The following is a 14,901-nucleotide window of genomic DNA, read 5'->3' as shown; positions in this document are numbered from 1 at the left end:
TAGCTCCTGCTCTGCTGGAGCAGAGCCCAGCCAGAAATGTGCGACACATCCCAACAGAAATAGAAATTCTTGTTGGATTAAACCTCACTGTTCATTTATCAGCTCCTTCTCCAACTGAAAGTGTGTTTGGATATAGTATTTATGAAATTACTCGATGTTATCTTCAATAAAGAAAACAGTTTTAGCAGTGAAGAATAACAGTGAGCAAAAGGAGTTTGGCTTGGAGAGGCATCTGCTGGAGAAATTATCTGTACAGATAATTGGAGAGTGAATTCTCTCTTGGCACCACAGCCATTGCTCAGCAAAAGGCACTTGAAAAACCAAATTCACCTGCAGGAAAAATTATGGATGTGAATTTCCAAGGAGATCTGAAATTCCTTTGTTAAATATGAAGGATAAAGCATAAATATGAAGGCTGAAAGCTGCTGCTGTAGAGGAGAGTTAGAGCAGGAGGGCAGAGCCAAGAGTTCAAAGCCAGAACTGCAAATTGTTCAGGGAAAAAATGTGAATGAATTGGCTAAAACTCATTTTTAAGGGTCAGCACTGAGTATTCCACTTGTGTCTCCAGGCTTTAAAGGTATTTTAAAACTGTAAAAAATCCTCATGGATTTTTATTTGGAATATGCAGAAATAACATGCCCATTCCCAAAGTTTAAAATATTGTACAGTAAAGCTAAGTGTGTATATATATATATATGTATATATTGCAAAGCATTTTTATTGTACCAGACGTATTTTTTAACCTTTTGCCTTTTTTGTTTAAATGAGACAATGTTAATGGCAAAGGAAATGGCAGCATTTTTTTTAATTTTCTTTTTTTATGCAATAGGAATGCCTGTTTTAAAAAAACTTTACTGAATACCAAGTGAAAACATTACAAGTGTAATTTTAATTACTGTTTTCTGTGGCTCATTTGAAAGTCTGTTACAGATTCTTCTTCCCTACAATAAAACTTCATTTGCACACAGCACCAGAGTGTAATACTTGCTTAATAATAATAATTTATAATGGTGTAATAAACACTTAGAGCAGCACAGATGTTGCTGAGATGTTGGGAGAGTTATTTTGCTCCAGCCAGACTGGACTTTGCCGTAGCCCAACTTCCCTGGAACTGCTGTTGGGGGATCTGTTGGAGCCAAAACACTTCCGAGGGTCTTGAGAGACCTTGCAGTGGAGGAGCAGCCCAACAAAAAGCATCTGGAAATTGGATAAATTGGGATTTACAGACAGAAAATGCTTGGAAGACAGCTGGAGGGGCAGGTATGCAATTGTTGAGGGGGATTTTTGTGTGTTCTGTGTGGTCACACGTCACAAATGCACGGAAAAGTCTGCTGGGAATGTTTTCTCCTTGGAGCTCCCCAAAGCAGGGTCTGCAGGGGGGTGTTTGGCTTTGCCACCAGCTCCGGGTGACAATGTCTCCGCGTGTGCCTGTGCCCTGGGGACACAGCAAAGTGTCACCCTGGCAGCAAATCCCGGGCAGGTTTTGCTCAGGAATAGGAGCCTGCAGAGAAAGCTGTGCAGAGAAACAGGGATTGTTACTGGGATGGGGCAGGTTAGGAGTTGTGGCGTTTTAGGGGCTGTACACTGTGACAGGAGCTGGGACTTGGGGACAGAGTGTCACCCTGCTGCGGTGACGGAGACGCAGAGAAAACGAAAGTGAGTGGGTTGGGTTTCTGCTTGAAACGGGGCTATTTTCTGCTGCAGTTTCTGGTCCAACGGTGTCCCCTAGTGCTGAGCCCTTCCCGCAGCCTGTGCCTGCCGAGGTTTCCTCTTTTCATTTAGTCCAGCCCCAGTTCCTCTCCTGTCATTGTCCTGTTTCCTCGGGCGCTGACCCCTTCGTTCCTCCCCTCCCCTCCCTGCCTGTATTTTATTTCATCACAATCTTTGGGGTTTCCCTCTCTGCTTTCCTTTTGATTTTCCCTATTTTTCAGGATGGGTGCTCCAGCAGGGAAGAACCCAGCCACAGAGAGACCCAGTACCCTCCTCCTGCCCTGGGCTCCAACTACACCCTCAACTTTGCCTAAAAACCACTGATTTTCCATAGGATGACTGTGCCAGTATGGACCTGCAGAGCTTCCACTGGGAGCTTTTGGTGAGTACAGCCCTTGGGCATCACCTCCTCGTGCCAGTTTGGCCTGGGTGTGTCTGGGAGGGTTATTTCTGACCAAACCAGTACAGCTGTGGGTGAAAAGCTCTGCAAGAAACTGGTTTTCCATGTGGGAATGGAATGGTCCTGCTTGTCTCCCACCAAGGGAAAAGGAGCTGCCACATGGGGAAGATCAGACACTGTACATGGGACATGCTCACCCTAATTCCATAAACTGCTTTCCCATAAAACTCCTGCAGCATGTGAGAAGCCAGCAGCCCTTCAGTTTAATGAGCAATAAAGTCCAAGCACTGGCAATAAAGAGAGATTTCCTCTCATTCCTGCTCTGAGCATGGTGCCTCCTGCTCCTCTCCATCCTTGAGCATGAATTGTGGGGCTAGAGGGGTTCAATCCATTCCCACTGCCTGGATTCCCCAGGGATCTGTGCCCTGAGAAGCTCTGGCTCCCTTATGCAGGAGTTAATTCTCAAGCTGAACCTTAAATTAGCATTTCTGCCCAATTTCCACTGTGGTCTGACATTAGGAGAGGGACTTCTCCCACATGGCAGGAAGGAGAACACCAGGCTCTTTATCCTTCTCCTACACAGGGCAATTCGCCTGATTACCAGGGGGGAAAAAACTCAGGAGCAAAAATGAAGGAAAGCCCATCAAATTTTGAAATACCATCAGCACCAAAATCTCTTAGAAACATTCCTGAAAGCAAGAAAATGTCTTAGAAGCATTCCTGAAAGCAAACCTGAGGGATGAAAAGCCCAGCCTGATGCTTGGGGTTACAAATCCCTCTTGGGATCAGCAAGGTTGGGAACTCAACCCTGCTTCTCCCAAACTCTTAATTCCAGCCCTGCAAGGGGCTGAGCATACAAACAACTCTGTGGAATATTTGCAGGCTTCACTGAAGGGGGAAATGTGCCTGTTTTGTTCTTGTCAGTGTGGTTTCTTACGCTTCAGAGGAAAGCAGCTGCCCTGGGAGCAAAGCAAGGGCCCTTGTTAGGTCAATAAATACATTCCTGGTGGATCTTCACCAATTTGGGAGGAACAGAAGGAACGAGGCAGCAAAACCCCACATTTTTGGTCATTAATAAAAATTCCAAGTGCAGGACCACTGCTGCAGGTCTCTGCAAACAGAATTTGGTTTGGGTTTGCCTTCTTAAAATCCCTTTATTTGTGAGGAGCACGACTCCCTGGTGATCCACTTGAGTTTCATTTCAGCAAGGTGAGGTCACTTGGGTTGTTCAGCCTGGAGAAGAGAGGACACAGGGGAGACTCCTCAGGAGCTGCAGCTCCTCCTGAGGGGCAGCTCCAATCTCTGCTCCTTGTGGCAGGGACAGGAGCCAGGGAATGGCTGGAGCTGTGTCAGGAGAGGGTCAGGCTGGATTTTAGGAAAAGGTTCTTCCCCCAGAGAGTGTTGGGACTGCCCAGGCTCCCAGGGCATGGCCCCAAGGCTGCCAGAGCTCCAGGAGGGTTTGGACAGCACTCCCAGGGATGCACAGGGTGGGGGTTTTGGGGTGTCTGTGCAGGGCCAGGAGCAGAACTGGTGATTTTTGTGGGTCCCTTCCAGTTCAAGGTATGACTCTGAGAGGCTCCCCACAGTCCCTGAGCCCCCCAGTAACACCTGGAGGCTTCAAGGACAAGGGGACACACAGGACAGGAGTGTCACCATGTCCCTGCTGCAGGTACACTCAGGACAGGAGTGACAGGAATGTCACCATGTCCCTGCTGCAGGTACACTCAGGACAGGAGTGTCACCATGTCCCTGCTGCAGGAACAAGCAGGACAGGAGGTTCCTGCAGGTGTTTTTTCTGACCAGCCCAGAAGGCTGCAAAGGGCTGACTCTGGCTTTGGGAGCAGTTATTGCAAAAGGCAGCCTGTGGCTGGACTGTTAGAATTGCATCTGTCCCAGGATGCCCCAGGATCAGAGAGGTTTTATTTCCTTTCTGAGTAACCCTGAGACAGCCCCTTCTCTCTGCCCTGTCCTCCCCACGTTACTCATGGCAGGAAGCTGCTTACGTGAGTGAGGGCTGGAAAATGCTGCACTGCCCTTTCACCACGAATTTTCAAGGAAAATGGAATGAGAAGTTCCCCCACACTGGCCTTGAGCCACTGCCTCCTGTCAGCAGCATCTCCTCCCACCCTCCCCACGTCCTCCATCCCCCTGAACCACTGTGCCAGAGGTTCACAGGACTCCAGAGCTGCTCCGGGCTCCTCCTCATTTCCCAGGTGGGACAGGCAGGGCAGCAGCTTCCCCACCAACCTGGAGCAGCATCCTCACCTCTGGGGAAGGGCTTGTGGTCCCCAGCTCCACAGAAGAGACTGGAGCAGGGCTGAGAGCCCCTGGGGAGGGCAGGACTCCAGGGGGGCAGAGGCTGAGCTCAGGTGGATTTTCCTCTGGGTTTGCAGTGTGATGAGCCCAGTCAGGGTTAATCATATCCTGTGGGAGGAAAAAGAGCCCTCAAGGATGTGAACTAATGGAACAGAGGTGCTGAGGAACGGATGTCAAAGCCCTGGGGGACAGTCCTGCACATCCTCAGCTCCTGGGCTGGATCCTCCTGGGATCCCTCCATCTGTTCAGATCTTCCTGGGATCCCTCTGTTCACATCCTTCTAGGACCTATCTGGTCAGATCCAAATTGTGCCACTAACACCAGCTGATGGTCGAGTTTGCTGCCACTGTAATTAAAACTAAAACTAATCAATAGAATCTGAGGTTGTTCTGAGGGTCAGCAAATGTCCCTGGTGCATCTGCACATGGCAGAGGAGACTGGAGCCACTGGGCAGGGCTGAGCAGGAGCCTCCAGAGCCACAGAGAGTGGCAGCAATGATTCAACTCAAATTAAATGTCTAATTATGATAACTCTCTCTCATGGTGGGAATCCTGCTGGTGAAACAACCCCAGCAAATATCCAATATTACCCTGAGTTTGTGTAAACTCAGGCACAGCCTCCACAGCTTCCAGAGAGGTGCCTGAGCTCGTGGCCTCCTCCCCCAGCACTGACCCCTCAGCAGAGCTGTATATTTTGATTTTTCCCTGTTTATTTCTACTGGATGTTCCTCTGAAACAACTGTGCTCCACCAAGGGCTGCTGGTGGAGGAGGCAGCTCTTACCCTTCATACTCAGGGAGGGCACAATTTGTGGCTAAAATGACTTTGAGAAGGAAGGTGGGAAAAGTAGAAATATGGTTTATTGTCTGTAAGACCTAGAAAAACAACACAGCCAGGAAAATACTGCCCCCCTGTGAACCAAGGAGAGCGATAATGAAAAGTTAAAGCTGAAGTTTCAATCCCAAATTTAATTCAGTTACAAGAAAAAAATATGTAAATTCTTCAGCCCCTTCTTTCCGTGGAAGATTGAAATTTCTATAAAATACCAGCTCTTTATCCAAACTACAAGGATTATGTCACTACAAACTGCAGGAGTTGTAGGGAGAGGGAGGAGATTTTGGGCTGTAGTAAATTAGGGAATATTTTTGTTTCTTTCTATTTTATGTTAAAGTTCAGGGGCTTTTCCCTTAATCACCTTTGCCATCCCAGCTCACACAAACACAGTTTAGACTCCTTTTGGATGGAGGGATTTATATTTAAAGCCTTTTATTGATGGTTTTTGATGGATTTTATATAGAAATACATAAATAGGAAGACCAGGAGAAACACTGAGCAAGACCCTGATGCTGGTGAGGCGTTTTCTGTCCCCTCTCCTAAAGCTAAAGGGGTCAGGGCCCCCTTAGGAGGCACTGACAGCATTTTATCCATCAGAAGAGGATTTTAAAGCCCAGTAAGCTTTGATAAGGGCAGGGATTAACAGAGGTCCCTGAGTGCCACTGTCACAAAAGGCCAGCCCTGCTCATGTCCCACACGCGCTGCCCGGGGACGCTGCTGGCACCGCTGGGGGAGAAAGGATGAAGTAACAGCAAAGAGGGGAAGTGAAAAGGAGATTGCTTCATGTCTTTATGAAACAAGGGTCCTGTAGTTCTCTCAAAACGTGGGTTTATTTCTGGAGAAACTGCTGGAACAGACACCGAGCCCCCACGTGTCACTGGGAGAAGGATTTGGTGGCTCTGCAGGGTGACCAGTCACAGGGGGCCACTCACGGGTACAAATATTAAATATTCCATGTCTGGAGGCTTTCCCTCAGCTCCAGTAGAAATGTTGAGCATGATTAAGACCAAAGAGAGCCATTCCAAGCTTTTTATTGAAGGAGGTGCTTCAAACACTTGGTCTCAGGAGGTGGGAATGGCGCAGTGCCACTGCTGGGGTTCAGCCAACCCATCCCTCTCCAAGGCAGAGGAACTGTGGGATCAGGGGTCCCAAATCCCTTCCTGGCACACAGGAGCTGCTCACCCCCCTCTCACAGCTCTAACACAAATCTATCCTCATCCTGTCATGCTTATCTCACCCCTTATCTCACCCCCAACAAGTGGGGACCCCTGACTGCCCCGGCAAGTGGGAAGAGATTTATTCCTGGTGTGTCAGTGGGGCAGAGGGGCAGGGGTTTATGCTGGAGCACCAGGCCATTCTCCATCTCCTTCTCCAGCAGGAAAGTTCACCCTGAGCTCTCCACCAGCTCAGGATGAGCACTGGGGTGGTGACCAGGAGCACTGCCCTGCAGAGACAGCCTCAAGGCACATCCCAGGAAATGTCACAGCTCCATACTCCACTTTCACCCCTCTTTATTCCTTCTGCTTTTCTCACAGTGACTGCAAAATCCACTGCTGGAGTGTCACAGACAACCCCCACCTCCATCCCCACCTCAATCCCATGGATGAGCTCAGCTGGCAGCTGCTCCAGGCCCCATTTGCAGCCTCTGGAGCCTCCAGCCCCTTTTCCAGAGCAGGGAAATGGCAAAGCCAGCACTCCTGGAGTGGAGCCTTTGGAAGGGCTCCCTGAAATTCCCCACTCCCAGCAGCCTCCAGCACCAGGCACAGCAGCAGGGAAAGCAGTGAGGAGGATTTTTCATTGCAAGAGAAGATGGGGAAGGTGGGAAGGGGCCAGTTTGGGGATTTTTTCTACTTTCTCTCCTAAAGTGTCCTTGATAATTCCACTTGCAGGTTCTCTCCCAGAGATCTGCTCTGCCAGCTGAGAAATGCTCCTTGTGCCACCACCTCCCATGGCATATCAGTGCTTGGACCTTCCCTCTGAGGGTGGGAAACCAGATCCATGCCAATCTCAAACTGGAGATCATTAGCCCCAAACAAATAAGTCGATTTCAGTAATGGATACAACGTGGAGGTTCCCTGGAGGAGCCAATATTTGAATACTTCACAGCTGCATCTCTGCCTTTTGCTGGGTGGGTTGGTTTTATTTTTTTCTCTTTAGCCTGAAGTGCTCCCAAGTGCCTCATGCCATGTGGCTGCTTCTTATTTGCATCCCAGACCTGATTCATAGCTCTGCACTGATATAAAATCTATCAGCTAGAAAATGCTCATTGGGGTGGGGAGAGTCCCTTCTGCAGTGCTGAGGACACTGATCTGATGGGAAAGGGAGTTGTGGCTGTAAGAGGAGACCCCAGCACAGAGCAAGGGCCCCCAGGCCTCCATCAAGAGAAAAATAAAAAATAAAACAAAAAAGGGAATGGAAACAATCACGAGGAATGGGCTTATTGTAGGAGAAAGCAAGTAAAAGAGGTTGTTTGGGGACAGGGAGGAAAATGCCAGATAGGAGAGAAATAGAGCTCTGAAGAGAGACAATGGAGAACTGGAGGGAAACAATTGAAGTCCCATGTGGACAGGGAGCAGGGAGATCAGGGAGCACAGGCAGCTTTTCCCAAAGGTGCTGCAGCTTCCAGCTCTCTCAGCCCAGGGGTGACATCAAACCTTCTGTGCACAGGGAAATTTTGGTGCCAATGTGAAGGGAAAAGGGTTTGCAAGCCCTAAAAGTGAGGTGGGGGGAGTTAAAACAAGGGCAGCAGCCAGAAAAACAAGCAAACCTGTGCAAAGGCAGGAAACCTGCTCCAAGTGCCCAGCAGGAAGGAAAGAGCCCAAACCAAGGGATGAGCATCACATTACACCTGACACAGGAATATTTCAGGTTTTATCAGTCCTCCACTGCTGAGGGCTCACCTGCAGCTCCCCTGGATGTGCCCTTCAGAACAAGTTAAAAAAGAAATCAGCGTTTCAACAACTGAACTCAGCCTTTTGTCTGATGGAAAAAAAATCAATTCCAAATGTGGAGATTTCAATACAGGCTGTAATTTTGTTACAATTCAGATTTATTTTGCTTGCTTTCTTCCCTCTTTCTTTTCTTTTTTTTTGTCCTTCCCCTCCTCTCTGTTCCCCAGACACTGGCTCTGGTGCCTGTTCTGCTCTCCAAAGACTTTTCTCAGCTGAAATCCATGCAGGGAAATGAGCCCCTGCCCAGCCCAGGAAGTGAATTCCCCTCTTTGGGATAAAACTACAGGATTCAGGTGCTTCTGCAGCATCCTGGGCATGTTGTCTTCATGCAGAGCAGCAGGAAAGCACATTGGAGATGGTTTGTTCAACAGCTTCACTCTGATTTAGAAGAGCCTTAGAAATGAACTTATTTTGGCTTCGTCCTTTCATCACCAGAGCAAGGACAAGCATCTCCAGCTCCAACATGTTTAAATGATGGTTGCTTTGATTTCCTTGGAGATGTGAGCACAGCCCCAGGTGAGCAGACCTGACCCAGCCCTGGGGTGCCTGTGATGGGGTCAGCTGGAGAACTGTCCCTGTACCCACCTGGCAGCAGCTCTGCCCCTGCTCCTGAGCGTTCCCTGTGCTCTGGGGATGCTGCAACACCAGGGAGGGAGGGAGGGAGGCAGGATGGGCTCCATCCCACAAGGAGATCCTGTTTTCTCCAGCTGAACATTCTGCTCTGGAGCAGAAGCCCCAGCAGGTGCCCACATTGCTTCCCAAGGCCTCTGCTTGGACCTGCTCATTCCCAACAATTTCTTGAGGTACAGAGTTCTTCAGCCTGTTTGGATTTGGGGTTTTTTTTCTGTCTTGTTTGCTTCTTGGCTTGGGGCAAGAGTTACAGATTTATGGCTAAACAGAGCCAGTGGTTGGAACTGGACTGAAATGAGATGTTTGATTCCTATCAGGGCCCTTGCTGAATAAACTGAGGAGAAACGGAGCAGAAAGACCTTGCAGAAGGTGGGAGAGACCAGGCAGGTGTTCCACAGCCTTCTCCTCACATGGAGTGACAGCAGCTCCAGACTGGGGCTCAGAGAAGTGAGGAACAACTTCCCCACTCCAGGATTTTACCATTTTCAGGTATCCAGTGGCAAGGTGGGAGCTCCAGCCCTCCCTCCTGCATGGCAGAGGGATGGGGGTGAGCTCAGCTTTTCCTCCCTGCTCAGAGAAAGATCTTCAGTGGGCCAGGTTTTAATTAATTCCCTTTTCCAAAGAGCCCCTGTTGTGCTGGCAGCCTGCAGGATGGGGCAGAGGGAGGTGTGGGAGCAGCTCAAGGTCAGGACATGCAGTGTTTGCTCACGGGCTCTGCCCCATAACGAGTGAAGGAATCATAAACCAGGTGTTCCCCAGCACTGAACTTCATCCCTCACCACCTCCAGCAGCCATAAACACCAGCAGTGTTTGTTGTGGGCTGCAGAGGGCTTTTGGTTGGGTTTTTGTGGTGACTTTGTGCCAGCAGGTTTGTGGATTTGGGGCTGATGTTCAGAGGGATTTTATGGGAGCAGGTCTGTGCCAGGATTCCCGGTCTGGAGTGAGGGTTCTTGAAGGGTTCTGGGTCCTGCTTGGAGAAAGAAGCACAGACAGCAAAATGTGGTGTCCACCTGCATTGCCATCCCCTGCCAGGCTTCCCTGCCTTCTGTGCTGGCCTGTCCATACTGATACAAACACCTGCATTTTCTTTTTCATACATCTTTTTTTGCTATAAGGCGCCACCAGAACTGAAAACCACTGAGGGCAGAGAGTTCTGAAAATACTACTGAACCCAGAAGAAAATCTCCAAAGTTGGTGTAGTTTTTTCATTTAAAATGACTCAATTTTAGTGACTTGTCACCACCTGTGCTTCTGCCAGTGTCACCTGTTTGTTTAGTGGGTGTTCAATAACCCTAAAGCATTTCTGCTGGTGTTGATTTGCTTCTGTGCTTCAACATCAAAGAAACAGCACTTGGATGGGGCTTGGATCAGCCTGTGAGAGTGGAAGGTGTCCCTGCCATTGGCAGGGGGTCGAACTGGATGGGTTTTAAGGTCCCTTCCCAAACCATCCCAGGATTCTGCGACTCTGTGGAACAGGGATGAGGGCACCCACAGAGGAGCAGGTGTGGGACCTTTGAGGAAAACCCCCTCTCCTGATGGCCTCCAGGCTTCTCCCATCGTGCTGCCCCCCAAACCCCCAGCCAAGGTTTTCTCCCTGTGGAGCAGATCCCACAGCTGGGGAGAACACTCCGGGTGTGGAGGGAGCGGTGCCAGCGCACACGGCTGCAGAATCCGCTCCAGCCCCGCTGTTCCCTCCTGCACATCCCAGCACAGCTCCCTGCAAAGTGCTGCTAGAGGGAGGTTTGTTTGCCAGGCTGTGCTGCCCTGCTCCCTCCTGGAGTGCAGGCAGCAGGAGTTTGTGTGGAGCCAGGGAAAGCCAAGGGAACGCGTTCCAAGTCCCGAGCCCGCGCTCGCAGCTCCCAGCGAAGGCAGGAGAGGGGAGGCTTTGCTGGACACGAGTTCAAATAACCAGAATCGTTATTATTGCAGTCCAAGGATGGAAAAACAAACATTTTTATTATGGGCTGGAGCTGAAACTCCAGGATGGCTGCTAATCCCCCTCATAAGTGGGGTGTTGGCGTGGAGGGGAGTGTGCATCCAGGTTTTTGTTATTCAAGCTCCCCAACCTACGTTCAGACTGGGATATGTTGTAACTGCAATATTCCTCTTATCTTTCTTTTCTCCCCTCTCTGTCAAAGGGTTTTCTTTTCCATTTTTTAAATATTTTTCTTTCCCCCTGCCCCTTTATTTTTATTAACTCACCTAGAGCAGTTGAATCAGCAAATTAAAAAAATGAAATTGCAATTCCAAATTTTCTAGTGGAAGAATGAGCATGCTTTTGGCACTGCCTCTTGCCATTGTTTTGTTAAGACAGAATCTCCTCAATGCCCCTCTTTTCCATGTTTTTTTTTCCATTTCAGAGCCTTCCCTTCCTTTATAAGCCCAGATTTCTTCCCATTTGTCCTCTCTTTCCTCCCTCCTGACTCATTTCCACTTCCCATTTCTTTTCTCTTTCCCTTTCCTTTTGCCAAGTGTTCTTTGATGTTATATTCTGCTATTTTTAATTCCTCTTTCCCAGGCCTGGATCCACCCCAACCCAGTGCCCTCTTCCTCTCCAGACTGAAAGGACAATCTGGGCAAAAATTTCCTCAAAATCCAACTTTTCCCCATCCAGCTCCGTGTGCGGAGCCCGCTGTCCTCGCACGGTCCTTGTGGCTCTCCAGGAATTTCAAAATAGAGTTAAAGCTGCCCTCAGCCTTGTTCCATGTAATTCCTGACCCATTTGATCAGACCTTCCTCCCAGGCAGTTTGGTCACCGTGCTCCTCGCGCCAAATATTCCTCCCGTGCGGCTTTTCCGTCTGGAACATCCCGCCTCTCCCTTTCCAGCCCAGCTGTAAAAAACAGCTTTCCCTCACTGTCATGCTGGGTGTAGGCAGCAAACATTGGGTCATTTCTTTTCCGTGGAGTGGGAATAGCTGTGGCACTTGGAGTTTGAAAGGAGCCTGGAGCCTGTGGGGTGTGGGCAGCTTTGAGATATTTCATCAAGTCTCACTGGGAACGAGTTGCGACCCCTTGAAGTTTCTCCACCACTTTGCTGGAATGACCTTGTTAGGATATAAGATCCATTTTAAATGGAAATTTAAGGAGAAAATATTGATTCAAAGGAAAAGGATTTTTCTGCACTGCATTATTACCTACAAAAGAATTCTTGTCCTTATCAAAGGATAAGGGGGGGGGGGGTCCAGGAGCTTTCAGAGCAAAGAATGCTCATCATTCCCCCCCAAGGACCTCCTTTATTCTGGATATCAGGCACAGGACATCACCACGGGGGATCACAGCCACCTCTAGTCACAACTTGTGAGGTTTAGCTGGCAGTGGATAAATACCGAGCCTGGGAAGTCAAAACAGTCCTTGAATCTCTGCTTTCAGCAGCAAAGTTCATTTGGTGCAGAGTGCTTCAGATTTCCAAATCCCATCTGGTGGGTCACTTTCAGGAGATCTCCCAAAAATTAAGCCCAAATATTTCACTTCAGAATGAAATCCCCAGGACACTGCAGATTAGGTAGAGCCTGTGGAGTTCTAAGATTCCTGAGATGGAGTGCTGAAGATTCCAGGAATTCTCTCAAAGGTGAAATTATTACCCAACTTTTTGTTCCTAAAGCAGGTCTGCACTCACTGAATCCTGTGCTGGTCTGGTCTTCCACCTTTCCTGAGGTGTTCCCAGACTTGAATGGGAGCTGGAATTAAAGAATTCCATTTGGGGCCATCAGTGAAATTCAGAGTTTAATATCAGGGACAAAAGCATGGTGAGACTCAAAACAAAAGTGCAGAATATTTTTCCCCTAAATCTTTGTCTGAAGGTTTCAATCTAGTTTATAGGAAAATTTATAGTTTCTTATCAACCATAATAAAACATGGGATGTGCTGATCCAGACTATTCCACAGGGAAGAGAATCAGGCCAGGAGTCACACATGTGCAGGAAAACTTGTGGAAGGGGTAGAAAGGAGAGCAATTTCAGTGCAGAGATTTTTACCAATTATCTTGTTAAGAGGAAAAGGTTTCTCCTGCCCTTTCCACCTGAAATTTTCTGTGGGTTCAGCTATAAAATTTTGCTTTTCAGATGCAACAGATTTTAAGTTCTTTCACCATTTGCTCCCAATTAGAAGGGAATATATTCATCATTTTATGGGCCTATATGAGTAAAATTAATGGTAAAGTTACACTGAGAGTTGTTTTGGCCTTTATTTAACAGGGTAACCTATTAATTGCTTAAAAATTCAGCAGCCACCACCTCTTCTGGCCTTTCTAACCAGGACCTGATTGTTTAAAAAGATGGATGGGAATTTATTTTAGTCCTGTCCGGCACAGGGTGTTCGTTCTGGCAAATCAACCCCTTCCAGAGAGAAATTCTCTGACATTAAGGAACAATTTCTTCTATTCATCATAACATTTTCTATATTCATTATGAACACATCTAAGATCAATCTGGGGATAAACATAAGCCCATTCATTTTAAAAGGTTAGTCTTTCTATGTCCATTATATAGATTATATATACACATTTATTATATTGCATATAAATGTCAAGTGTGACCTTTTTCTGCTGTGATCCACAGTTTAGTGGGGCTTGTATAAAAGCACAGCTGTCACATTTATTTTACATCCACACGGAGCTGAATTCCACACAGAATATCTCTGAAATCGCTGCTTTAAGCAAGTTTGAGGCACATTTTTAAAATACATTAATGGAAATATATTGGTGTAAACTGCCTGGTGGAAATAAGGTGTAGAGTGCAAGATTAATTGGTACATTATTTGCCATGAAGAAAAAATGGATGTGCCAGAGGGGCTCAGCAGCCCAGGAGGGATTTTTTCAACCCCTGCCCTTGATCCTCTTTGCAGCAGGGCTTGGGCTGCTCTGAGGCTGAACATGGGAATGGAGCTGCCTGTCAGGAGACACAGGATCATGGAATAACAGGAATATTCATGGGGAAAAGACCCCCATGGAGTCCAACCATTCCTCAGCACTGCCAAGGCCACCACTAACCCACGTCCCCAAGGGCCACATCCACAGGGATCGTAAATCCCTGCAGGGATGGGGTCTCTGTGCAGGATGAGCGTCCCTGACAGGCTGTGCCAGTGCTGGACAATGATTTCCATGAGGAAATTGTCCTTAATATCCAACTAAACCTCCCCTGGCACAACCAGTGATGGAACCTCTCCTCCCTTGTCCCTTTGCCCACTCAGTCGGGATCGTCCCCTCACTTTCACTCTGTCACCATTAAAGGTTTTGTGGTGTGACACAGTTTTAGGGTTCAGTTCACAGTTTTTGGGTCAGGGACACCCTGTGACCCTCAAATTGTGGGGTGCAATGTCCAAAGCGGGAAACCTCCCACTCATCCTTGTCGTGGCATGGGGGACGGAGACTGGAGACCCCTGAGGGGGCCGGACAGGTTTGGTGACACAGGTGGAGCACTGGGGTGACAAACAGTGCCTGGGGGTGACATTGGCCAAGGGGGGCAGACAGTGACATGGAGACAGTGTCCCAGGGTGACAGTGCAGTGCCCGGGGGGGACAGACAGTGACATGGGGACAGTGCTTGGGTGACAGTGCAGTGCCCGAGGGGGACAGACAGTGACCGGGGGATCAGACAGTGCCCAAGGGACAGTGCCCAGAGGTGACGGGCAGTGCCCGGGGGTGGCGGCGGTGTCCGGCAGGGACAGACAGTGCCCAGACATGTCACCCGCCCCCAGGTGCCACCAGCCCGGCCCGCCGCGGCCGCCCCCCCGCGCAGCTTTCGGCGGGCGCCGTGTCCGGCAGCCTCGGAGCCGCGCGGGCTGTGGTTGGCGCGCCCGCCCGCCCCCGGCTGGCGGCGGCGCAGGCGCGGTGCGCGCATTCCATGATGGCGGCGCGGGCAGACGGCGGGCGCTGAAGCGGCGGAGCCCGCGGGGCACACGGTCAGTGCCGGGGGGAGCGCACGGGCACCGCCGCCGCCCGCTCCCCGCGGCTCCTTCCCCGGGCTCCGCTGCTCCCCGGGGCGGTGCAGAGCGGCGGTGCCCAGCCGGGGCGCGGTGGGCAGTGCCGGGAGCGGAGCCCCGCGGAGCGGAGGGCGGGAGGCGGT

General features: G+C 49.5%; 1 protein-coding gene across 1 annotated transcript in view; it reads left to right on the top strand.

Annotated features, from left to right (window-relative positions):
- Positions 1 to 14,685: 14,685 nt before the first annotated feature.
- The window catches only part of LOC118698725 (fibronectin type-III domain-containing protein 3a-like), a 39,457-nt gene continuing 39,241 nt past the window's right edge, over positions 14,686 to 14,901 (top strand). Inside the window, 1 exon segment of the mRNA XM_036402214.1 lies at positions 14,686 to 14,737. The gene's annotated coding sequence lies outside the window, so the exon portion shown is untranslated.

The sequence above is a fragment of the Molothrus ater genome, chromosome 14 (genome assembly GCF_012460135.2).
Source record: "Molothrus ater isolate BHLD 08-10-18 breed brown headed cowbird chromosome 14, BPBGC_Mater_1.1, whole genome shotgun sequence".
In the NCBI taxonomy this organism is placed as follows: Eukaryota; Metazoa; Chordata; class Aves; order Passeriformes; family Icteridae; genus Molothrus; species Molothrus ater.
The sequence above is the reverse complement of the archived record's forward strand: the minus strand, read 5'-3'. Positions and strand labels throughout refer to the sequence as shown.